At 44.4% G+C, this 24826-nt stretch overlaps 1 protein-coding gene across 3 annotated transcripts in view; it reads left to right on the top strand.

Annotated features, from left to right (window-relative positions):
• HMG20A (high mobility group 20A) overlaps positions 1 to 24826 on the top strand; it is a 216973-nt gene that overhangs the window by 154519 nt on the left and 37628 nt on the right. The gene's annotated exons all lie outside the window — the stretch shown is intronic.

The following is a 24826-nucleotide window of genomic DNA, read 5'->3' as shown; positions in this document are numbered from 1 at the left end:
CAATCTGTATCGTAACGAAACTGGAGGTGGTTCCCCTGCAAAGAACATGGAGGGGGACCCCCTCACCGCCCGCAGACTCCCTCTTCGCAGGTGCCGTGCTGAGTGGGCCCCCTGGAGGGGGGCTGCGTGGCCTTTGTTAGGCCACTGGTGGCAATGTGTGCTTTTTGAGACCCCAAAACTTTTTTTTTGCTTTTTGCCAATGTTTGTTACAATGGTGAGGGCCTGGCAGCTCCCACGACAATAAAGGGTTACAAAAGCCATGTGAAAACAAGGCACACATTGATGAAACCAAAAGACTCACAAAAATGTCGGATCGGTTGGTTTTGCCGGTGCTTGTTTATTTTTATGCTTCCCATAATCTCATTGAAAATGGTTACAGCAATTTTCCATTAGGAATATTTTTTTAGAAATACTAGCATGCATCAACCCGTTGTATTAAATGACGCTTCAAAGAAATTGCACCTAAAATTTCACAGTAGCAAAACATTTTTCTGAACTCATGCTTACAAGCTTCTGCAAGCATTTGCATCTAATCAGAGAGCATTACACTTAGCCTCATATTGTTAAACCTTTCAAACATGTATGTACACTTTTTTTTTCTAACTGGAACCTCTGTCAGTAAGTGAAGTGGGACCATAAAACGCTTATTTACAGCGCACACCCTAATAATGAAGTCTTTTCACTAATGAACCATAAATACAAGTTCGAACAGCATTAACATATTGACACACATTACTTCAACTGCAGACAGTTCACTTCTCTGTAAACTGGCAGCCAAAGGGTTTGTGCTGCAGGGGGTTGGGCCTACTTGTCCTAAGAACAAAATAAACATGAAAACTTGTTGCCCTTGACCTCAAACAATATGTGTCGGGCGATAGGAAGTCCACATCCCTGCTCATATGGTGAAGGTATGTCCTGTGCCACAAGTACATACAACACAGGCTCTTAGTCACCCATACACATATGTTCGATGGCATGTGTAGCTGCAGATACACATGCTGTGCACAGTCCGCCGTCTGGAGTTGGGCTCGGAGTGTTACAAGTTGTTTTTCTTCGAAGAAGTCTTTTCGAGTCACGAGACCGAGGGACTCCTCCCCTTTCGGTTCCATTGCGCATGGGCGTCGACTCCATCTTAGATTGTTTTTTTTCCGCCATCGGGTTCGGACGTGTTCCTTTTCGCTCCGTGTTTCGGGTCGGAAAAATAGTTAGAATCTCGGAAAAAATCGTCGGTATTGTTTCGTTCGGTATCGGGTTAGTTAGCACAAATCGACACCGAATCTTGAAGAGCTCCGGTGGCCCTTCGGGGTAATTTCGATCCCCCGTCGGGGCCTGGTCGGCCCGACGGCGTGCAACTTCAAAACTGATGGAACGGACCCCGTTCCGATTCTGTCCTAAATGCCATAATAAATATCCTTATACGGATCAACATTTGGTCTGTAACTTGTGCCTGTCCCCCAATAGGCAGCGGTGCTGAATAATATATGATATCATGTCAAAGCCAATAGGCAGAATATCTAATAGCATGTCAAAGTCAATAGGCAGCTAAATTGAATACATCATGTCAAAGTCAATAGGCATGCAATGTCAAAGCCAATAGGCGGCTAGACTGGATACAGCATGTCAAAGCCAATAGGCAGAATAAAGAATGTAATGGCTAATGCAATGTCAAAGCCCATAGACGGCTAAACTGAATAAAACATACCATGTGCTACTGGTGAACATTGAGCAACTAATATGCGCAGTGGTGAAACACAAAGTCATTGGTCAAAACAAACTTTATCAAATGGCAGGACATTCCGCCCTTTGACCAATGAATTTTTGTTTCACATATCTCATATTTCAAAAAAAAAAAAACATCAGCACACAAAAAAACATTATGATCAAAGCAATCCCTGTAAAGCAATAGAAGTGAATTAACACATTGATCTTATAACCTTTCACATCAGATACATCTACATAGAAAAGACTGGGCAATTTTTTTTCTGAATGAGTCTCTAATTCAACAGTGTTAGCAATTTGATGTGGCATGAGTTCTGCTCATGTAAAGGTGCACGGTCCACCTGAAAGGTTTTCTGGAAGGTAAGCAAAAGTCCGAGTTCCATACGAGAGGGGAAAAAAAAAAAAAAACACAGCAAACAAGTTGAACTTGAACTGAAGGCGCAGTTTGCGCAAAATGGATCCATGGTGCTGGCACTTTACTCAGCCAGGTTCAGGTTGGGGATTCGGTCCCTTCCCCGACCCCACACGCACACACCGGAAGGGGGACCACACAGCGCACTCCGGGACAGTGGCGAAACGTGGTCGGATCTGCAAAAGAAACAAGTATGACTTTTCTTGCAAATAACATTTTTCATTTAAACTGCACCCTTCCTCTTTCTTTCCCTGTTTTATAATCAGCAGGACGTTTTTGAGGCCCTTTGTTATATTTTCTGCAGGTTCTGGAGGATCACTTGGGGCTTCAGCCCACACATCAGCACTGAGGTTTTTATCTGCTGCGCCACAGCTTCCTTTTTCTTGCACTGTCAGAAGGGCTGGGGCAGACTCATTCTTTACCAAACCTCCATTCACTGCACTTTTGTCAATTTGGGCCATTCTGTCTCCAATTTGTATGAATGAATCAGATTCTTTTCTAGGTATCAGCATAATTTCGATTTTTCCTTGGTAATTTGCAGCAATCACTTTCCCTAAAACCTGATCAATTTGCCATTTCTGTTCTGGTAACTTTCCTCTCCCCAACTGCTCTGTGACTGCTTGCATGACAGATTGCTTTTGTGCGTGCTGCACAGTTTTTATCAAATCTAGGGGAATGTGCATCTCTCTCATCTCTGCCCACCTGTAAGTGGCCTTTTCACATTTCTGGGGCACCCACATAGCCATCCCCACTAAGGCAGAATTCTGGGTGAACACTTCTCTCTCTGCATTTTTCTCATTAACATCTGCAAGGTAATTGAACCAGTTAGGTGCTAAAACATTATCAAAGAACCAAAAATCAGCGTAAAAATGACACATCTCACGTAGCTCTTGCTTTAAAATCTGACACACATTATACAACTCTGTTCCTTCTACGGTGCCAGAAAACAACATTTCAGTCAATGAATCATCAGTAAAACAAACATGCTTTTTATCTTCAGTAGACACGAATTCAAATGGTGCACACAATTTCATCGGTAATTCTTTTATCTGTGTTACTCTAGCCCTGTCTTGCAAGTACCAGATCCATTGTATGATTCTAGCTAGGGGCAGTATTTTCTTCCCTTGTTCTTGAATTACATGTACATAAGTATTTCCTTCTTGCACTGCGCAGAAACCTAAAGTCTGCATTCTTTCATTTGCCAAATCACAAGCGCGCAGCTGCATATTATTTTTCACAGTGACCATATACAAAAGTGTTAGGATTTCTCTCAAATGAGGGCTATTCTTTTTCCAAAAATCAAACAAGCTAATGAAACTCGGGGTGTCTTGCTCTAAAATCCTTCGTTTTACTTGTGCATTTTGCAACGGTAACTCGTAAATCACATTCTGGGCTCTCTCGTCCCTGTTATCAGTTAAGGAATGCATTTTGGCTGCCAAAAACCCTGGCTCACACGGAAACTCAGTGCAGCTCGGAGCTGTCTTAACCCCCTCATTACTGGAATGGGACAAGAAAGATTCTTCAAAAACAGCCCTTTTATAACTTTCAGTCTTATTTTGAATTATTGTATCCTGGCTAATTTGCTCACGTAAATTCCTATTTTCATGTTCCAACTTCCTACATTTCTTCTGCATTTCTCTGTAAGCAGATAAAGGTATCCAGACCTTTCTGTCATCATTACTTCCAAAACACACGTTTTCTACATATATACAACGGGAATTATTTCTCAAAACATTATCAGGCCTTTTAGCTACACATGCATTTTCTTCTGTAATTCCCCAAACAGAAAACAATTCACAGTTTTTCTTAGCACCATCAGGCAGTTCATCAACACATGTATTCTCAGACATGGTCTGCCGTGCTACTGTGATTCCCCAAACAGAAAACAATTTCTGTAATTCTCCAAACAACAAAAAACAATTACACTTTTAAAGTGTGCACTTAGAAATCTACTAACTCGTCAAACCCCTTCTTAATCACCTCTTAATGACCGACACCCCACTTCTGGTACCAATTGTAGTGCTTTCCTCTTATTTAGTTTCTAAGCACTAACATAACACAACAGAAATGCACTTCTGAGGTCAAAGAAGACTTTTATTGTTATTTTATTCTTCCCCAACCACAATGTTTATGAATGAATGACGAATTAGTAGCTTTCAAGTCCGCGTTAATCAAACAAAATATATCAGTTTGCAATATACACAGCAGGTTATATTTATAAGATATTGAATGCAAAGCAAAACAAATACTTCACCGTGTAGGAACTATTTACAGCTACATCTTTCTAAGGTCTGCAAGCTGATGACCCCTGTCAGCCGCGAGAAAGAGTGTCATCTACCCACACGGGATGCTGGCAGCTGGCGCCAAGCTCCAGCACGAGGTCCGGCAGATTCGAATCTGACTCTCTGCAGCCTGTTACATTCGTTACAAAGGTGTGCCCCCTCCTCTCAGACCTGGGAAACTGAGCAAGCCTTTTGGAGACTGGCCAGGTCTCCAAGACTACTCCTGTTCCCAAGCTCAAGGGAAGAGAAACGACGCCCATGTACTCTCTCTTATCAGGTCTAGTCTACTGTGAGAGCAAAACATCTTGGTTCTCTGGTGCAAAAACACAGCTTGGAAAAATACAGAACTCCACGTTAAAGGCAATGGGCAGCTAACCTAAATATCAAATGCAATGTCATGTTAAAGGCAATAGGCAGCTAACCTAAATATCAAATGCAATGTCTAGTGTCATGTCAAAGCCAATAGGCATCTAAGCTGAATACAAAATACAATGTCTTATATCATGTCAAAGCCCATAGGCAGCTGAGCTGAATACAAAATGCAATGTATAATATCATGTCAAAGCCAATAGGCAGCGGAGCTGAATACAAAGTGTAATGTATAATATCATGTCAAAGCCAATAGGCAGCGGAGCTGAATATCATGTCAAAGCCAATAGGCAGTTAAGCTGAATACAAAGTGTAATATATGATATCATGTCAAAGCCAATAGGCAGCGGAGCTGAATAATATATGATATCATGTCAAAGCCAATAGGCAGAATATCTAATAGCATGTCAAAGTCAATAGGCAGCTAAATTGAATACATCATGTCAAAGTCAATAGGCATGCAATGTCAAAGCCAATAGGCGGCTAGACTGGATACAGCATGTCAAAGCCAATAGGCAGAATACAGAATGTAATGGCTAATGCAATGTCAAAGCCCATAGACGGCTAAACTGAATAAAACATACCATGTGCTACTGGTGAACATTGAGCAACTAATATGCGCAGTGGTGAAACACAAAGTCATTGGTCAAAACAAACTTTATCAAATGGCAGGACACACCCCAAATAGACCTATTTGCAACAGAAGAAAACTCAAAATGCCAAAACTTCGCATCCAGGTACCCACACCAGCGATCCCAAGGCAATGCTCTATGGATGAACTGGTCAGGGATATTTGCGTACGCTTTTCCCCCTCTCCCTCTCCTTCCATATCTAGTAAACAGATTGAGTCAAAACAAACTCAAACTCATACTAATAGCACCAACATGGGCAAGACAACCTTGGTACACAACACTACTAGACCTGTCAATAGTACCTCATGTCAAGCTACCCAACAGACCAGATCTGTTAACACAACACAAACAACAGATCAGGCATCCAAACCCAGCATCGCTGAATCTAGGAATTTGGCTCCTGAAATCCTAGAATTTGGACACTTAGACCTCACACAAGAGTGTATGGAGGTCATAAAACAAGCTAGAAAACCTTCCACTAGACACTGCTATGCAAATAAATTGAAAAGATTTGTTTGTTACTGCCATGATAATCAAATTCAACCATTGCACGCATCTCCAAAAGATGTAGTAGGATATTTACTACATTTGCAAAAATCAAATCTAGTTTTCTCTTCCATAAAGATACATCTCACCGCAATATCTGCTTACCTGCAGACTACTCATTCAACTTCCCTATTTAGAATACCTGTCATTAAAGCGTTTATGGAAGGCCTAAAGAGAATTATACCACCAAGGACACCACCTGTTCCTTCATGGAACCTCAACATTGTCTTAACAAGGCTCATGGGTCCACCTTTCGAACCCATGCATTCTTGTGAAATGCAATACTTAACGTGGAAAGTTGCATTTCTCATTGCCATCACATCTCTAAGAAGAGTGAGTGAGATTCAGGCATTTACCATACAAGAACCATTTATTCAAATACACAAGAATAAGGTAGTTCTAAGAACAAATCCAAAATTCTTACCAAAGATTATCTCACCGTTCCACTTGAATCAAACAGTAGAATTACCAGTGTTCTCCCCACAGCCAGATTCAGTAGCTGAAAGAGCACTACATACATTAGACATCAAGAGAGCACTAATGTACTACATTGACAGAACAAAACAAATTAGGAAGACAAAACAACTATTTATTGCCTTTCAAAAACCTCATACAGGAAATCCAATTTCAAAACAAGGCATTGCTAGGTGGATAGTTAAGTGTATTCAAACCTGCTATCTTAAAGCAAAAAGAGAGCTGCCTATTACACCAAAGGCACACTCAACCAGAAAGAAAGGAGCTACCATGGCCTTTCTAGGGAATATTCCAATGAACGAAATATGTAAGGCAGCAACCTGGTCTACGCCTCATACATTTACCAAGCACTACTGTGTAGATGTGTTCACTGCACAACAAGCCACAGTAGGTCAGGCTGTACTAAGAACATTATTTCAAACTACTTCAACTCCTACAGGCTGAACCACCGCTTTTGGGGAGATAACTGCTTACTAGTCTATGCACAGCATGTGTATCTGCAGCTACACATGCCATCGAACGGAAAATGTCACTTACCCAGTGTACATCTGTTCGTGGCATGAGTCGCTGCAGATTCACATGCGCCCACCCGCCTCCCCGGGAGCCTGTAGCCGTTTAGAAGTAGATCTTAAACAATTGTACATTTGTAAATATATTACTTTAAACCTTTATTATGTACATAAGTATTCATTCCATTGCATGGGCGCACTATTACTAATATACACAACTCCTACCTCACCCTCTGCGGGGAAAACAATCTAAGATGGAGTCGACGCCCATGCGCAATGGAACCGAAAGGGGAGGAGTCCCTCGGTCTCGTGACTCGAAAAGACTTCTTCGAAGAAAAACAACTTGTAACACTCCGAGCCCAACACCAGACGGCGGACTGTGCACAGCATGTGAATCTGCAGCGACTCATGCCACGAACAGATGTACACTGGGTAAGTGACATTTTCCATCCCATTCATATGCACACATGTTCATACATTCCCAAAAGACCACACTCCCACACATGGCAGCCCTATCATAGTGCCCCTACTCAAAGTATTTTGTTCAAACTATATTATCTAGCTCTGTGGACATGAGGCTTAAAGTCAGTGGAGCTGACCGTTTGAGTGTCTGGAAACAATGCACAAGTTCTTTAGCTTTCAGTAGCTCACTATGATTTTTACTGATCAGAAAAGGTTGGAGACCTCTGCAGTGCAGGAGATCTGGCACTAGGGGAAGAAGGACTGGAGAATTCCAAGAAAGTTCCATCAGAACTGGTTACAAGACTTGCGATCTCCATATCGCTGTTATTACCACCAACTCCCCCTTCTGTCTCCTCACCTGCGCTGATAATCGTGTTATAGATAAGGGAGGGATTGTGCACTCCTCGTCTTGGCTCCAGTCCTGGAGAAAGGTATTCAGTGCTACCACTTGAGTATCTGGTCTCCCACTGAAGAATCTCTTCAGTTGGTAATCAAGGCATGACATAAATAGATCCACCCTGAACATGCTCCATTGCTCCTGTGTTGCATGGAAGATTGTCAGATGGAGCTTCCAAAGACTTGTGTCCTGGAGGTGTCTGGAGTTTCAGTCGTCCCTACTTTGGCCTTGCCAGGAAGTTGTTCTGCTATCACTGAGATGTTGTTGTCCATGTAGAAGCTCCAAAAATTATTGGCTAAAAACAGTAGGGTTTTTGATTGAGTCCCTCCCTTGCCCCAGATGGTTGATGTAACTGCCGAAACGTTGTCCATCTTCATCAGTACGCAACACTGTGCCATCCATCTGACCCAACAACCTACGGCAAATGAGCCCTCCAGAAGTTCTAGAAACTTGATACACAATGCTGTTCTTGTGCAGACCACTTCCTTCCAGTGGATAAAACACCACAACCGGCACCCCAGCCGCTTCTGCTGGTATCCGATTCTATAATGTTATCTGGAATGGGCCTGAGGATTGCTCTCCCATTCCACACCTCCATATGGATAAACCACCATCCCATTTCCTCCTTTGCATCTCCTGTCAGAGGAGTCTTCTCCGTATACATCAAGCCTTTGTGTAAGTGGTGAACTTTCACATGTTGCATGGCCCTGTAGTGAAGAGTACCCAGAAATGTTGGTGAATGGATGAGAAAAGGACCCCCACGATTTGAGCTAAGTACCTCAAAGAGGTCCATTCCTTTGATAAAGTTTTACAGAGTTCTTGTCTGATCTTCGCCATCTTTTTCAACGGAAGGCTCAGGGTGGTTTCTCTCTAGTCTATTATGAAACCAAGAAATGTTGTTTGTTGTGCTGGGAGGAGCAGTGACTTTTTTTGTGTTGATGACGGACCCAAGACTTTCCTAGACGTGCACTGCATTTGGAAATGTTCTCTGAGTTTCTTTGGACATTGATCCATGATGAGGATTTTGTTCCAGTAGGCAGTCAGGCAGATACCTTGAGCCTGTAAGTTCTCCATGGCTGAATGTAGCACCTTGGTGAAGCACCAGGGCGCGGTACAAAACCTGTCTTGGTGATGAACCCTGAACAGAAACCTGATTCATATTGAATGACTAGGGGATTGTCAGTGATGTAATTAATTAGTAGTTTTGAGACACAGACCTTGATGACTTTGCCAAGCCAGGGTAAGTTGGAGACTGGTCTAAAGTGTTGGGATCTTGCTTCTGTTTTATCATGACTAGAGTGAACATCTAATAGAAGTGGTGTGTATCACTGTCACTGGAAGTTGTGAAGGTTGCTTGAGAGTTGCTGTCTGTATTGGCTGAGTAATTGGCAGTAGCATTGTTGTTGGAATCTCCCTTCAAACTGATTGCTGATCCGCTTGAAGCATGATGGGCATTAGCATCAAAGTAGTATTAGTTGGTGCTGCTGGAGTTGTTGTTGGCAAGTCCAGCCAGAGACCCCGGCTGGATCTGGTTATGAAGAATCCTCAGTCTTAGTGCAGAGCATCCCTTTTTCCCAAAAACATGCAGACTACATCTATTGCTCTTCTTGTGCTATATCAGTGTAGAGTGATTCTACATCAAGGGTAACTAGTATTTAAATATGTGCGTTGTATTGGAGGTTTTCTAATTTGTAAATATCTGTGTAATCTGGCATGCCTTAATGAGCAGTAAATCATTATGGGCTAATTTTCCCAATCCTCCCTTGTGGAAATGATTTAAAATAATCAGAAATAAGCTTTATTAAATTGCCTTGAACCTCTCTATGAAAACATTCTTGTAGATTAAAAATTCTGAAAACATGATGCCAGAACATCGATGATACCAGAGTCAGTACCAACTCCATATTAAAATATTTTTTATGTTTAATTTTTTAACAGTTTTGGTGTATATATTACTTGCCCCCAGCTCCAGCAGGACCATTTTGTGTTGGCTTTTTCAGTGAGAAATCCAAAATGTTACATCCATAAGTTTGTCTTTTTCCTATTCTAAACTTTGGGTATCCCCACTACCTATAGGTGGAACTGGAAACTGCTTCTTAGTGGTTTTAAAATTCATACCTTTGTGTGCTGGTACCGTGTACATATGTGTACGGCATATGCAGCTTGTCCCCATTCTTCTGTATGTGAATGTGCGCCCTCTACAGTACTCTTTGTCCACTCATGAGAGTGTGCGCCTTTTGCGCTTTACATATTCCTTATGGTGCCTAGTCCTGGATTTTGTATCCTTTCTGTAGGTTTTTTTGTCTTGCTTTGTTTCTTCCCCGTCTCCCCCCTGCCCTCCCCCCCACCACATCCCCCTCCTCCCATCTCCCCCCCAACATCCACCCACCCCCGCTTAGTCACTGGATGCAGGGCATGGCACCATTTCTGCTGGTCGTCTAGCTAAGCAACCAACCCTTCCCAGTCCTGGATTCACACTATCCATGTGGCCATACACAACTGCTGCGAGTAATCTCAGAAAGTTGAAAGTGATTGCTTATGATGGTCCAGTAGAATTATGTCAAGTACCTAGCCTGGATAACTTATTGTGCATAACACATGATGGCTATTGCCGTAGTTTGACTAATGCCATCCATTCCACTATATTCTCCTGAAATCCGATTGTGTTCTGTTGCTTCCTTCCGTAAAATAACTGGGAGAGAGGGCCTACAGGTGTGGGAAATCACTGGGTGGGCATCCTTGGGACTCTTTTACAAAATGGCGCTCTCGCACCCTTTGAGCAGCTGCAAGCGGACTGCAAGCTACCGGCGGGCCATTTCTTGGCATATGTTCAATTATTAGCCAAGCTCACTCTGTTGTGGAGCATTTTAAATGCAGCACCAGAACAGCACCAATTGGTACACACTTTTCACACTATAGCAGTGTAGCCTAACCACCTGGTTTACTCAGGCCTTTACAATTACCACACGAGCCCCTTTGTCACCGGCCCGTAGATGCTGAAAGCAGGACATAGGTTCAGAATTCACAAACAAAATGGATTTATTGATAATGTAACTGTCATATGACATTGATTTGTTTTTACGAAGTATATGTGCTTATGGAAAATGAAAAATTAGATACAAATTGGTTAAAAAATAATTGCCAGGCCTGGATCTTCAGGGTTCTAAACCCCCTTTTCTAAAGACACCATTGTACCATTGCATTGGTTGTAGCACCTCATTTGATTTCAGATATCCAAACCTGCTGTTGCACCTAAGGATCAAAGCAGTCTGTCTGGATAAAACCAGTCTTTCTTTCTGGCTGTGGTGCTGCGGGCCTGTTGAGCTATAAGATCGAGCGCATAACTTCCTCTGGTGTACACACCCTAATCTGTTTCTGTTTTGAAGCCTGGCACCAGGTAGTCCAGCTCAGCTTCTTATGCGCACAGTCTCTGTTGCAGGTCCAGCCTGCTACAGGTCCCTCTCCTGACTACTTCCTCACTTGAACCTGGCTCACACCCAGTGCAATTGCTTGTTGAGAACTAAACCCTCAACCAGGCAGAAAGTGATGAGCCTCGTTGAAGAAAGAAGCACAGGAGACTGGCCTCACACACTGCTCAAGAAGCCTTCAGAGATTTCTTCAAAGCAGCACAGGAAGCACAAAAGAAATATGCAAACTGGAAGTTAAAAGCCTTTGCCTGAGTTGGTTTTCATAGGCACCCCTGTGCTTGGCGTACCACATGGTGTGTTGGTTCACTTACTCAGAGTGCAGGACTTAGCTCTGGTGTGGCTGGCCTACCTGTCAGTTACTTTAGGGTTTACACGGTCATTAAGACACTGGCAGGCAACTCACCAGCCTACAGGCAGGATTATACTGACCTTGTAATCCAGATCCAGCATGAGATTTGCTGACATGCATCGTATGTAACTAAGGTAGAGCTGAATGCTGAGCATGCATTATAGGTTTTTTTTCTATGCAATTCCCACAGTCTTTGGTGCTGCTCCCAAGGCCAAGAATTCAGCCGACAGTGCTAGTACCCTTTACTTAGCCAGCACATTCAGCTCTGTAGTATTGGCTATGATTTTTTTCACAGACCACACCTACTGGTCCTTCAGTCGTGATCATCTGGCCTGTGGAGCCACCTACAAAACCTAATCCCTTCGTGATGGCCCATCTGGAAGATCTGGATGCTGACTCGTACCTCAGTCAGGAGACTGGAAGTACTTACTTCAGCGACCTGTGTCTAACCAGATATTATGTTGTCATGGCCAGGGCTTTAAATGAGTTGTCCATTGCAACACTAACCCCCTTGGTGGAAAATTAAGGTATTTATGATTTTTTGGTTAAATCTCCCACCCCACCAGGACCAGCCCTGGCCATAGGACCATAAAAGGAGACTGGTAGAGAAGTCTTTATTGGATGGGTGTGCTTTCTTTGGTAAGGTAATATTGAGATGGGAAGTGGATTTACTTTGAGTATTGCCAACACTTAGAAGTCTGCAGCATAGAGTCTAGATAGGGTGGCTCCGTCAGTTGTAAGCATTGTATGAAGGCATGCGATCTAGAACTCTTGTGTGTGCCTCAATGGGCAGCCAGTGCAGTACCAGCATGATATGAAGCCAGTGATTAACTTAATGGCTGGGTATAGTACGGCTCGAAGACGAAAGCAAGCAAATCCTATCAGCATTGCATTTCCAGAAACAGGCTAGCCATGATGTGGTTTTACACTTAAGAGAGCTGAAATTGAGCAGGCTAGGCTCTTTTGCCAATTTGTGCCTGCGTAGTCAAATTGAAGTTGAGTAAGAGCGCCAAGAAATTAACAGAGTTAACAAAAAAGGGCTGTTCTTTTTTTATAAAGACAGAAAGCAGGAATGAATTGAAAGTTTACCCTGACCTGAAAAGTGAAAATATACCTATGTTTTATTGTAATGAATTTCAGACAGGCTTTTGAGCTATCCAGTTTTCAACTGCAGACAAGCAGTTCTGCAGTCAGATAGCCTAGTTTTCAGATCTTAACATGTTTTTAGCATGCCACATTATCTTGACGTTGTAAGATCTTATTTCGGATATATTTGGAAGAAAGAAATAAACCAGTTGCTTGTGAGCTACAGTACCTCGCAAATACCTTCAGAGTAGTTCTCAGCCTTGAAGTAAATTTTTAAGTAAGCACAGGGTCATCATCAAGTGTTTAGCGGTGGAGGAACTCATGTCTCCCCTTACCTAGATGACTAGCTAATCAAGAGCACAAGCACACAGGGATGCCTAGTCCACACCCAGTCCGCAATTTCCCTCCTGTTCAACCTAGGGTTCACAGTGAACGACACCAAATAATTCTTGGAGCTACCGCAAATCTAACCCTTTCCTAGGGTCACTCCTAAACACAGTCATGGACAAAACTTTCCCCAGCTCGCAAAGTGGTACAGACCTTCCACCAGCATAGCTATATTTATAATGTCTGAGAAGTTTGAAGTTTTCAAGGTCATGTTGTAGAGGGTGGTAGATGACTCAATGAGGTTCCTAGTTGACGTATTCTGAAGAAAGTCTTTTTTCAGGAATAGTGAATTGAGACATTGCAAAGAAGCCTTGCTTTGAAGATTAGTTTGTTACAAAGCTGGAGGGGCCAAAGGTATCATAGCTGAGTTTGGAGAAGAGAGTCTGGCTGGCATAACATCATCAGCATGAAAAATGGTGTTCAGTGACATAAAAAACACATAGTACCACCAGGGATGTCCAGGGAATCCCTCCACTCAGTCTCGGATGGTGATATCTGCATCTCCTAAAGGTAAACAGACACTCTTCCAAATAGATCAGAAGGCAAACTAAAGATGCATGGAAATAAAGATCTTCTAGCTTGCTAGTCCTTCCCTCTGGCCAGTCTCATCATGAACACCTTTGTTCTCGATCACTGGCACAAGTTTCAGTGCTATTCTTTCTTACTCCTGTGCTACGTCCAGGAGGAGTTTGTGCAAGGAATCAGTGAATCAGATACTATTGATTTACAGGGACCATATTGGTACAGACGCCAGGTCTACCATTCTTTTAATGCAGTAGTCATCACAGCTCAAATCTTCTGACTTAACACCAGAAGATTCGTTCAATGAAGAGAACTTGGTCAAGTCTACGCAAATTAGGTCCGCCAGCATTAAAAGAGTGCCTTGCAGACAATACTGGACAGACTTTCTTGTCTTTTCCTGCTGGTGAAGTTCTTCCAGTCTTACAAGCCTCAGGAGTCATTTAGACCCAAGATCCCAGTTGGAACCTTCAGCAGCACTAGAAGAGACCCTCAAGGAGGAATAAGAATCTGCTCCCCCGCCTGCAGCTGAGGCTAGAAAATCCCTTTGTTGTGGACACATCTCCCTGGCCAGCAGCATTAAGCCCAAAGTTCATAAAAAGCTTGTCTGAGGCAAGCAAATCCTTAGTTTGATCCGAATAAAAGAACAGAGCACAGTTTATGTCCTGTTTGAGAGTTTCAGCTGAATAGGCCTAACAATGTCAACAGAGGCTCAGGAGAATGATCTTTCTGATTATGATGGGACATCCACAATATTCTTAGAATGTAGCAGGAATGGGTACAGAGAACCACCTTGGTCTGGTGAAATTGAAGCCCAGTTATGCACCTGGCAAATGTTACAGATGTTTAAAAAAAAAAAAGCAGTTTTCCTTAAATGTAGCATTAACGTACAGCATGCCATTGGCGCAAATGCCATTGCATCTGTCAGGTGGTAAAGACCCAAGAGACATGGGGTGCTGTATGGGAGACAGTCCATATCCGCAAATTATTTGGCCTTGCTGAACATGAGAATGATTCACCTGGCATGTTTGGTAAGCCCATATGGCTGCGCGATACTTGTTCAGTACTTTTGGCCAAGTAAGGTAAACACGGTTTTATTAAATCTGTGAGTAGGTACATGGTTTTACATGAAAGTCCAGTGCGAGACCCTGGGCAACTCAATTGCCTACTGGTTTTTACTGGGGCATTTCCTGGTGGTCGGCGGGACCTCCAAGTTTCTTGAGGAAAAGCCTAGGTATTGAAAGCTTAACTCCTCTGGAATCATATGCTGCAGCTGAGTGATGTTATGGAAGGGTGACAGACTGTCGTCTCTTCCCTACACCTATGAACATTAGATCTTTCATCTGGGGGCGGTGGGCATGGCTTTTTTTGTGAGTAGGCTTGGATACCAGAATGGATAAATCCAGGCTTGAGAAAGCAGTATCACTGCACACAAACAGCTGTCTGTTCTTTTGAAGAATGTGAATGTCAGGCATTGGGTCAGTAGAGGGTGCTAGGGCATAAGTGTGTATGGACTCAGTTGTGTCACTGTCCAATGGCTCAGTCTTTTACACTCTGTGTTCTGGTTAGTTGGAATGTTTTCTATAGAATGCAAACATCAAGACTCAAAATGGGTCTGGGGACTACTTGAAGAACCTCTCACTTGGATGATAAGTACATACCTGTTCAGGCTGTGCCTGCTGATGTTTTTGAACTTTGCAATGAGGGAGACGAGCATGAACAAGACTTTTTGTAGACCCATTCCCAAAGAGATGAAGCCATTCATCAGGACTGGGGGGAGTGGGTGCCCCCTGACTTCAATATGATAACAGGCCTGTGGCGTTGACCATCATCACCCTGGAATCAACACCGAAAGAAAGGCTTTCAACTTCAAGTGGCCTTGGTGACAAAATGTTTTAAGCATTGTCTCACAAGGTTCAATGGAGGTGTCCCCACGTGTTGCAAACCTCTATCTTAGTAGTCTTGTTTGTGAGCTGTGAACTGGCAAATGGAAGTGTCTTCCCATTAGGAGGTTTGGAGTGTGCTTACCTCAATTCAGGTATAGAACCAAAGATGTGGGTACCTTGATGAGTAGGGAATGATCTTTGAGTTGAATGCACTGCCCTACCTAGCACAATTACACAATGTGCATGTGTGGCTTAACATAGGACACAACTTTGATGCAGGACGCTGCAAACCCAAAACTCTCGGAAAACACCAGATTTCACTACCTCATTGGTCACAAAGTGAAGCAATACTTGTTTGGTGGCCTTAACCATCTCTAGAATGTATAGGGCCCTTTCCAGCCTAGAGCTCAAAATTGCCCTTTTGTATTCAATCCTTTAGGAAGAAACAGATAGGGTTTTTTTTATAGCTGACTAAGAAAACTGCTTTCTAGAGGTCGTTCCCTTATCAGAAGTCAGAACAGTGTTCGCATCGTCCCTGGATGCTGCTTGAATGACATACTCATCATAGTGTGTATAGCAGTGTACTTTCTCCGGTCTGAAAAAGCTGCAATGGGAGCCAAGCCCTTTGTGAGGATTTGACAAGTTGTATTTACACTGAACAGCATTGTCTTGTACCAGGCATACATCCCTACCCTTCCCCATTCATGCTCCACACTAGTGCTAAAGTATGTAATATTGACTTTCAAGATTTGGAACCCAATTATAAGTGTAGCAGGGCTAATAGTGCCTCGGTCTGCTTTTCGAAGAGTAACAGTGTGAAGTTGATGAGAGTTCCACTGTTAATTTTTGTCCCTTTTGTTCAGGATCTGAAAGAGACACTGCTCAGTTTGAGCCTCTTAACTCTGATCCGAAGTATAATGCTAGGGCAAGGCTCCATTGAACTTGAAAACAACTACAAATGAGCCAATACAGTTTTCACATAAATGTTGGCTGCCTATTTTATAGATGAACATACAAAACTAACACCAGAGTGCCCAGACTTTACAAGAGGTCATGCAGAACCTGTTTGAGACCTAGTTAGCACAGCAAGGAAAACATAGTCAATCCAGGTTCTGCTTCCCCATCCCCCAACTACAGGCTCCATAACCATGCAGAGATTCACATACACCCTCATGGCATCAGTTACAAGTACAGTGCATATATTCTTATAGGCTAATGCAAAATAATAGCTACAGGTCACTTCACCAGAAGTAGTGCTTAATACAACCAAATGCTCTAGTCCCATTTTCAGCATCACAGTCTAGGAAAAGGACGACGGTTTTCCTCCTCAGTGTGACAGATAATCTCAGATATAGGGTATTGTAAATTATACACAGATTGCGTTAGCATTTGGACACAGCAGCACAAGACCTTTCACGGATTTTGGCAGCATAAAGCATTTCACCTGTATCTGTCTTTAGTAAGGCCCTGTAGAATTGTGTTAGATGTGGTGTTTGCATATTTTATTTCCCTTTTCAATCTTTATTTAGCAACACACTGATCAAAATAAAAAGTAACATTGTAAATGAGCTTACTCCCTAGCTGAATCGGGTACTTGGTTGGATTAGCTTTTGAATTATTCAGCAGCATTCAAAATCAGCATCACCTAACAAAGTTAAATTTAGCTGAAGGGCTTTAATGAAAGCGAAACTATGGCAGTGTTGAATATTGCAAACCGTGTCCAAGGGTGAATGAAATGCACACTTTCTAATTAACATATCTGATAGAGACTTCTAGTTGCAAATTCCTTACCTTAGAATTTCCCCCAGGTGTCAGTCTGTATGTGGAGATTTTTCTGGAGCAGTACCCCTGCACGCCATTGGGTGCTGTCGATCGGCTCCACGTTCATCGTCAGTGCCACCCCATTGTGCTGACGTCAGTTCTTTTTTTTCTGCGGCAGCCAGTGTAGATGCGCAGAAAGAGCTACACCTCAGTCACATTGTGACTGGTCTTTTTTTTTTTTTTTTTTTACTTTTTGTCGAAGAATTTTGAGTGTCTACACTTCTGGTGCATCGAGGATGCCTTCATCCTGGTTCCAGCTCTGTGGATCCTGCCATCGGGTGATGTCTTTGATGGATCCGCTCCTTGTGTCCTTTTGGTATCTGGATCATGCTCTGAGTTGCCAGTCCATGAATCCAAAAGCTTTGAGGGAGCGGTTCCTAAAGCTCCTGGCAGCCTGGTGCTCGGCTCTTCGTAAGTCCCAATCTCTGTCAAGAGAAAGGTCCTAGGATGGGTTGCGGGCCCTCCCTCGCCAGTGTCCTACTCCAAGTCCTCAGGTCGATCGGGTAAGTCGAGGCACAAGAAGAAGTTGAAGAAGAACAAGCTTTCTTCGACTTCACCCTGTCCGTTGGCCGATGAGGGAAAGGGAGCATCATGGCATTAGGCCTCAGTCTGCAGAGCCTGCGCCTTGGGTCGGCTCTGCACCTCCCTGAATTTCAGGGAGCTGGAGCGACCCCTGCCCAATTCAGAGTGTTTTATGAGGCCATGTTCCTCATTTCTGGGCAGTCCCACTCCCACTGTAGCACCTTTGGGCCCTGTGGGGTCTCAAGGGGCACCCTCAGTTTCCATGCCTATGGCTTTGGCCTCGCGCTGGGGGGCACCCATGGCTCAGTTCCTGGATCTGAACTGGTGTCAGTTGAACCACCTTGACATTCCCGGATGCAGGTTCTGATGCTTCTGGCACCGCCTGTGCCCCTGGACGGCGCCGACCCCATCCTCTTTGCCGACTCTGACACTGAGCCAGATCGTTGATTCTGATGTTTCCCCCTATGTCAGATCCTGAACCTTATTCTTATGAGTTGGGGTACGGTGAGGAAAGGGAGAGGTCGCCAGACCTTTTAGAACACCAGCTCCAAGATCCTATGGACTGGCGTATGGACCTGAGTGAAGCCAGTGGTCTAGATACTTCCCCAGACACTGGCATGCTTTCTCCCCAATCGTGGCTATGGAGGCAGGAGCGTCCTACTCAGTGGTGGTGCGGAGAGTGGCCGAGGTACTGGGCCTCGAGTTGCCTTCGGAAGCAGTCAGGACTAATCTCCTGACAGAGGTATTTCAGCCTGGGGCTTCATCCTCTGAACATCTATTGTTCTTTAAATAGCCCTTACCGATGTCCTGCTGGGTGCCTGGTCCAAACCCAGCACAGGGGCTGAACCGGACTATTGCCTGTTGCCTTAGGCCTGCTCCAACTGACCCAGCGTTCCTGATGCAACATCCCACCCCGGAGAGGTTGGTTATCGAAGCATCTACATCCCAGGGTGTGTTCCTTTCCGCCCCCCCCCACCCAATGGGGAATCTAAGAGGCTGGACCAGCTTGGGAAGAAGGGGTTTTCTTCTGCCAGCCTAGCAATGTGGTCTGTGAACACTGCATGCCTTTTGGGCAGTTACTCCCACATACTCTGGGATACTGTTGCACAATTGCTGCCATAGGAGACCTGAGCTGTACTCTCTCAAGCATTCTGACGGGAGAGGCGCAGCAAAGTTCACGATCCGATATGGGCTGGACACCACCGACTCACTGGGCAGAGCAATTGCATCAACTGTGGCCTGGAGGCGCCAGGCCTGGATGAGGACATCTGGCTTTTTGGAGGAATGTCCAATCTGACCTTATGAATATGCCCTTTCTTGGCACCCATCTATTCGTTGAAAAAGAAGACTGTGTGCTCGAGCACCTCAAGAATTCTTGTGGTACGGCCAGGTCCTTGGGCCTTGCGGCTGCTGTTCACCCCCTGGTGGATCAGGGAGCCAGCAATCTGGTTAGTCCTCCATCCCACTCCCCCTGCCACTGCCGCCAAACCTATCTATTCTGACTCCCCCCCCACCCCCCAAGGACCAGTCGTAGGCAGGATTTGCCATCACCTGCTCCTTTGGCAATCCATCACGTCAGACAGATGGGTTTTTGCAGATAATCAGAAGGGGCTACTCCCTCCCCTTCGTGTCATACCCTCCATCCATGCCACCATCCTACAATTGGATGACAGAAGATCACTTGGCATTTCTCCCCACCGTGGACCAGTCGGAGGCAGGATTTGCTATCACCTGTCCGCGGGCAATCCATCACGTCAGACAGATAGGTTTTGCAGATAATCAGAAGGGGCTACTCCCTCCCCTTCAAGACATCCCCTCCATCCATGCCACCATCCTACGATCAGATGACAGAGGATCACTTGGCATTTCTCCGCAAGGAGGTTATGGCTCTTTTGGCCACGGAAGTACCAGAAGTGGGTCGTGGTTGTTATTCTTGCTACGTACTGGTTCCCTAAAGGACAAGGGCCTCCGCCATATCCTAGATCTTCAGTCCCTCAATCTCTTCCTCAAGGAGAAGTTCTAAAGTTCGGTTTGGCTCAGTTTCTATCTGCCCTGGAGCCAGGAGACTGGATTGGTAGTGCTGGACTTGCAGGACTCTTACTTCCACATTTCTGTCCTGCCTGCCCACAGATGTTACTTGCGGTTCACCGTTGGCCATGAAACACTTTCAGTTCACTGTACTCCTCTTTGGTCTTACCACTGCCCCTTAGGTGTTCCCCCAAGATAATGGTCGTAGCTCATCTGCGCAGGCCAGGGTTTTCCGCCTTTCCTTATCTCGACGACTGGCTGATGAAGGTGGGTTCACCCCAGGCTCCCACCTCCAGACTACGGCAGACCTCTGCATTCACTGGGGTTCACTATAAACCTTTCCGAAGTCACACCTGATTCCCTTTTGGATGCCCCCTTTCATCTGAGCTGTTCTGGACACAGTGCAGTCTAGGGCTTATCCTCCAGAGCGGCGAGTCCAGGATATTCATGCTATGATACTGATGTTTCAGTCTTTGTCCTGGATTTCGGTGAGGCTGCTGGGCCTCGTGGTCTCCTGCATCCTGCTAATGACATATACTAGATGGCATATGCGGGCCCTGCAGTGGGACCTGAAGTTCCAGTGGGCGCAACATCAGGGGAATCTCTCCAGCATTGACCAGATCTCGATGGAACTGCGCAAGATCTGCAGTGGTGGCTAACCATCCGCAATTAGGTCAGCAGCAGATCCCTCTCCCTTCCCCAACCAGATCTGACCATAGTGACAGATACATCACTCCTGTGGTCACCTGAGAGAGGCATCTGGGCTCCACATCAACCTGTTGGAGCTCTGGGTGATCAGACTAGCATTCAGAGCATTTCTTCCCTCTATCAAAGGGAAGGTAGTGCAGGTGTTCACAGACAACACCACTACCATGTATTACTGTAACAAGAAGGGAGATGTGGGGTCGTGGTCCCTTTGTCAAGAATCTCTATGCCTCTGGATGTGGCTGGAACAACAGCGCATTTCCCTGGTGGTTCAACATCTGGCAGGCTCTCTGAACGTCAGAGTGGACAAACTCAGCCGACAATGCTTAATCAATCACAAATGGCATCTCCATCCGGAGGTGACTCAAGGTCTCTTTCAGCATTTATTTGCCTGCAATGTCTGCTTTCTTACAGTTGCCTGATCATCCTTCTCTATTTAAATCTCCTATTATAAATAGATTCCTTAAATGCCTTAGTCATATTTCCTCCATCCCTATTCATTATGCCCCAGTGGGACATGAAGTTGGTTTTCACTTTTCTGATGTGCGCTCTTTGTGAGCCTTTTCACAATTGTCCTCTCAAACTCCTCACTTTGAAAACGGCCTTCCTTGTGCCCATCACATCTGCCTGCAGGGTGAGTGAGCTCCAGGCATTGTCTCATTTCATTTCATTTCAGTACTTTATTTCGATCAAAGACCATGAAAGCACAAGTAAAAGACCTAGAATATAATAAACATTTTGGCCCAAAACATGATAATGCTCAGAATAAAATCTGTTCCACAATCAGATAGGTCTCTGCTGTGAAGAAGAAAAAACAATGCTTACAATTTCCCAAGGAGCAATGTAATACAACAATTAAAAGCTTTAATTAAAAATGACGTATCACAGTACAGTGCTTAACAGAGTTTATCCCAATGTATTTAAAAAGAATAAAATATACAAAGCTTTCCAGTGAACCATGTATTTTATCCTCCTAAAGTTGTTCCCTTGGGACAAGGAGACTCGAAGCATGAGATCTCAATTCATACAGTTTGAAGTGGTAAAGTTCTCAATTGAATATGCCATGCACTTCCTAAGTATTTTGCGACTGAGAATACAATATGAAGTGTGGTGTCAAGCCGACAAATTCTCAAAGCGACCCATAGTTGTAGCATGCCCAGGGCTTGACACAATGGGGCAATCCAGCGTTTGCGTTGTCTGGCGTATTTGGGGCAAACAAAAACGAACTGCTCAACTGATTAGCCTGCATGGTACATGCTGGGCACATGCTGGGCACAGATTATTCCTTTTTTCAGTGCCTGTCCATTTAGAAGTAAAGGGCACCACCAGCAGAAGGGTACCCAGCCTGAATCTTATATATAGAGCCTTGGTAACAGGTGGATCACTCTCATCCATGTATGGCTCGAATCGAGGGACAAAATTCACTTCTAGAAAGCTCTTTGCAAGTGAGCCTGCAGTTACTTGGTGGATCAAAGTTGCCCAATCTTTCTCCCTAAAGACGAGCTTCACCAGAGTGACTGAAGATGATGTGATCAGGCATAGTCATCTAAGCTACCCTACCTTTCCATCTATCCTGACAAAGTGGTGCTTCGTACTCGGGCCTCTTTTCTGCAAAAAGTGGTCACGCCCTTCCATGAAGGCAAATCCATCACCTTGCCTACTTTTTATATAACCTCACATCCTTTTAAGGAAAAGGAGAGACTCCACCCCCTGGACCCAAAAAGAGCATTGGCGTTCTACTTTTATCCTACCAAAGAGTTCCGGTGGATGATCAGCTCTTTGTTGGTTATGGGGGTGCGAAGAAAGGTCGGGCAGTGCAGATGAGAACCATCTCCAGGTGGGTCATTCTATGCTTTAAAATGTGCTATGCATTGATTAAGAAGCGACCCCTGGAGCGTTTGCATGCTCATTCTACCAGAGCTAAAGCTTCAATCACTGCATTAGCACACTGAGTTCCAGTCCTGGACATCTATTAGGCATCAACATGGGCATCTCTGCACACATTTACTGACCTGCCTGGACAGTCAGGTCCATTGGGATGGTAATTTTGCCTTTTCGGTCCTGCAGGACTTTTATGGTGTGATCTTAGTTCACATACCCACCTCCGGGGAGGGTGTTGCTTTGGTATCTGTTATAAGGTAAGGAATCTGCAACTACATGTCTCTGTCAGCTGGACAAGTTACTTACCTTCGGTAACGCCACATCTGGTAGAGACAATATCTAGTTGCAGATTCCTTATTGACCCATCCATCCTCCCTGCTCTGCAAACTGATTTGTAGGGGCAGGGACTCCGCTTTCAGGGCCCTAGTGTTGACGCTCCAGTGGTCAATGTTATTCACGGATCTGCCCTTCTGGCATGGAAAGTCGTGAAAAGAAACTGACATCAGCGTGCTGGGTTGGCACCTATATTGGACCCATGATGTCATATCTGGCGTTGAATATTGACGCAGAGCCGATCAGTACCACCTAACGACACGCAGGAATACTGCAAGAGAAAAATCTCTGGCTCCAGACTGACTCCTGGGAGAAATTCTGAGGTAAGAAATCTGCAACTAGATATTGTCTGTACCAGATAAGGAGTTACCGAAGGTAAGTAACTTGTCCTTCAGGTGGGAGGACACCTAACATATATGTATTTCCAGATTCAAAAACAAAAATGACAACATTATGCATCTAGACTTGTCAGTGCCATACAAAGGGAAATTTATTGTTGATTAAATGGCACAAGAAATTTATACAGTACAGTATAAAGGATGCCCAGCGTGTGGTACAGAAATGAAGTCAGCAGGTTATAGTATGCAGTGGATACCTGTTTTTAAAGTGCAGTGCTTTACAAACTTTGTCAAGTACAGAAGTAACTTTTAGGTATGCCAGGTTCATCAGGACAACTCCACAGGGCAGGTTCCATGAAGTGTTCAGGAGTTTCTAAAAAGCACCTCAATGGAGTTTTGATATTCCTCAGAGATGAAGCACGAGTATGACAACAGTATGAGAGGGCATGCTGCCATGCAGTCTGAATAAAATTTATGGCTGTTACCCTCAATGAAAGTGATGTACGAGTGCCAAGCAGACAGTTTCCTTCTCAGTCAGGTTTCCTTGAACATATAAGCACTGACCCTTTTAGACGTTCTAGAGGTCAAACAACTAGCTATGTTTTAAATGGGCACCTTTTCACAAGCTCCCCAGTTTAGACCTGATTTTTCACTGCGTTATCTCTTTAGTGTCATAAAACCTAGGCAATTCCATGCAGGCTACTGACCCTTGCCTCTCATGCCTTACCCATTACTTCTAGCCACCTGCGTTTTTTTCCAAGATTAGTTTAGCCTTGGTACTGCTCCAATAGAAACTGTCCAGCACGATTTGCTAAGCCAGGGCTTCTCTGAATCAAAATACAAGCAACCCAAGACCGAATTTGCCTAATCCAGGCTCTTCACTTTAGTGCAGTTGACTGAAGCAGTCCAACACTGTCCTAGCAGTCCCTATTGAACAGTTCCTATTGTAGCAGGGTCAATACTGATTTGCACAAGGCTTGGCCTAAGCTGAGGTGGCATAATGTGTAAAAAGAAAAAACAATGGAATGGGATCCCGACCTGAGCAATTTTTCAATGAGTGAGCAGAACTAAGCCCTCCAGTCCTTGGTTTTCTGACAGCCTCGGGGCAGACAAAAAAAGTTGCTAAGCGCTAGAAAGGCAATGGAAGAAAGAATATAACACTCCTGATGCTTACAAATCTGCTCTTAAGAAATACCATGTTAAAATAGTAACAGCTAAACAAGAATAACTAGAAGATAAGATTGAGAGAGCAGGGATCAAAGCCAGAGAAATTGGTGCGAGTGCGAGGTCCCACCATCCCTTGGTGGAGTGGTGAGTGGTGCAAACAGTTGGCCATCTATTTCCATACTAAGATCTTGAACATCCTAGCCAGTTTGTCCTCCAGCGCATGCCTGATGAAGATCTATTAAGCTTGTTGCAAGCCAGTACGTCCCCTCTACCAATGTGACTTTTGCCAGCTTTGAACTTATTTGACTGGAGAGTTCTCTGACAGCCTTGAGTACTTTTAAATCAGGTTCCCTATCTGATCCGGCCCTCCTGACTTGTTAGCATTAGGAGCCTCCATCTTCACCCCTCTGGCGAACATGGTGCTCAGCACGTTGATAGCAACAGCTACGGTACCCTGTTCCTGGAAGCAAGCGAAGATCTTACCTCTGGTGAAGAAATCATCTGCGGACCCACGTATTGCGTCTAACTACTGGCCAGTCTTGCTGCCAGCACTATCCAAGATACTTGAAAAGCA

The sequence above is a fragment of the Pleurodeles waltl genome, chromosome 3_1 (genome assembly GCF_031143425.1).
Source record: "Pleurodeles waltl isolate 20211129_DDA chromosome 3_1, aPleWal1.hap1.20221129, whole genome shotgun sequence".
In the NCBI taxonomy this organism is placed as follows: Eukaryota; Metazoa; Chordata; class Amphibia; order Caudata; family Salamandridae; genus Pleurodeles; species Pleurodeles waltl.
The sequence above is the reverse complement of the archived record's forward strand: the minus strand, read 5'-3'. Positions and strand labels throughout refer to the sequence as shown.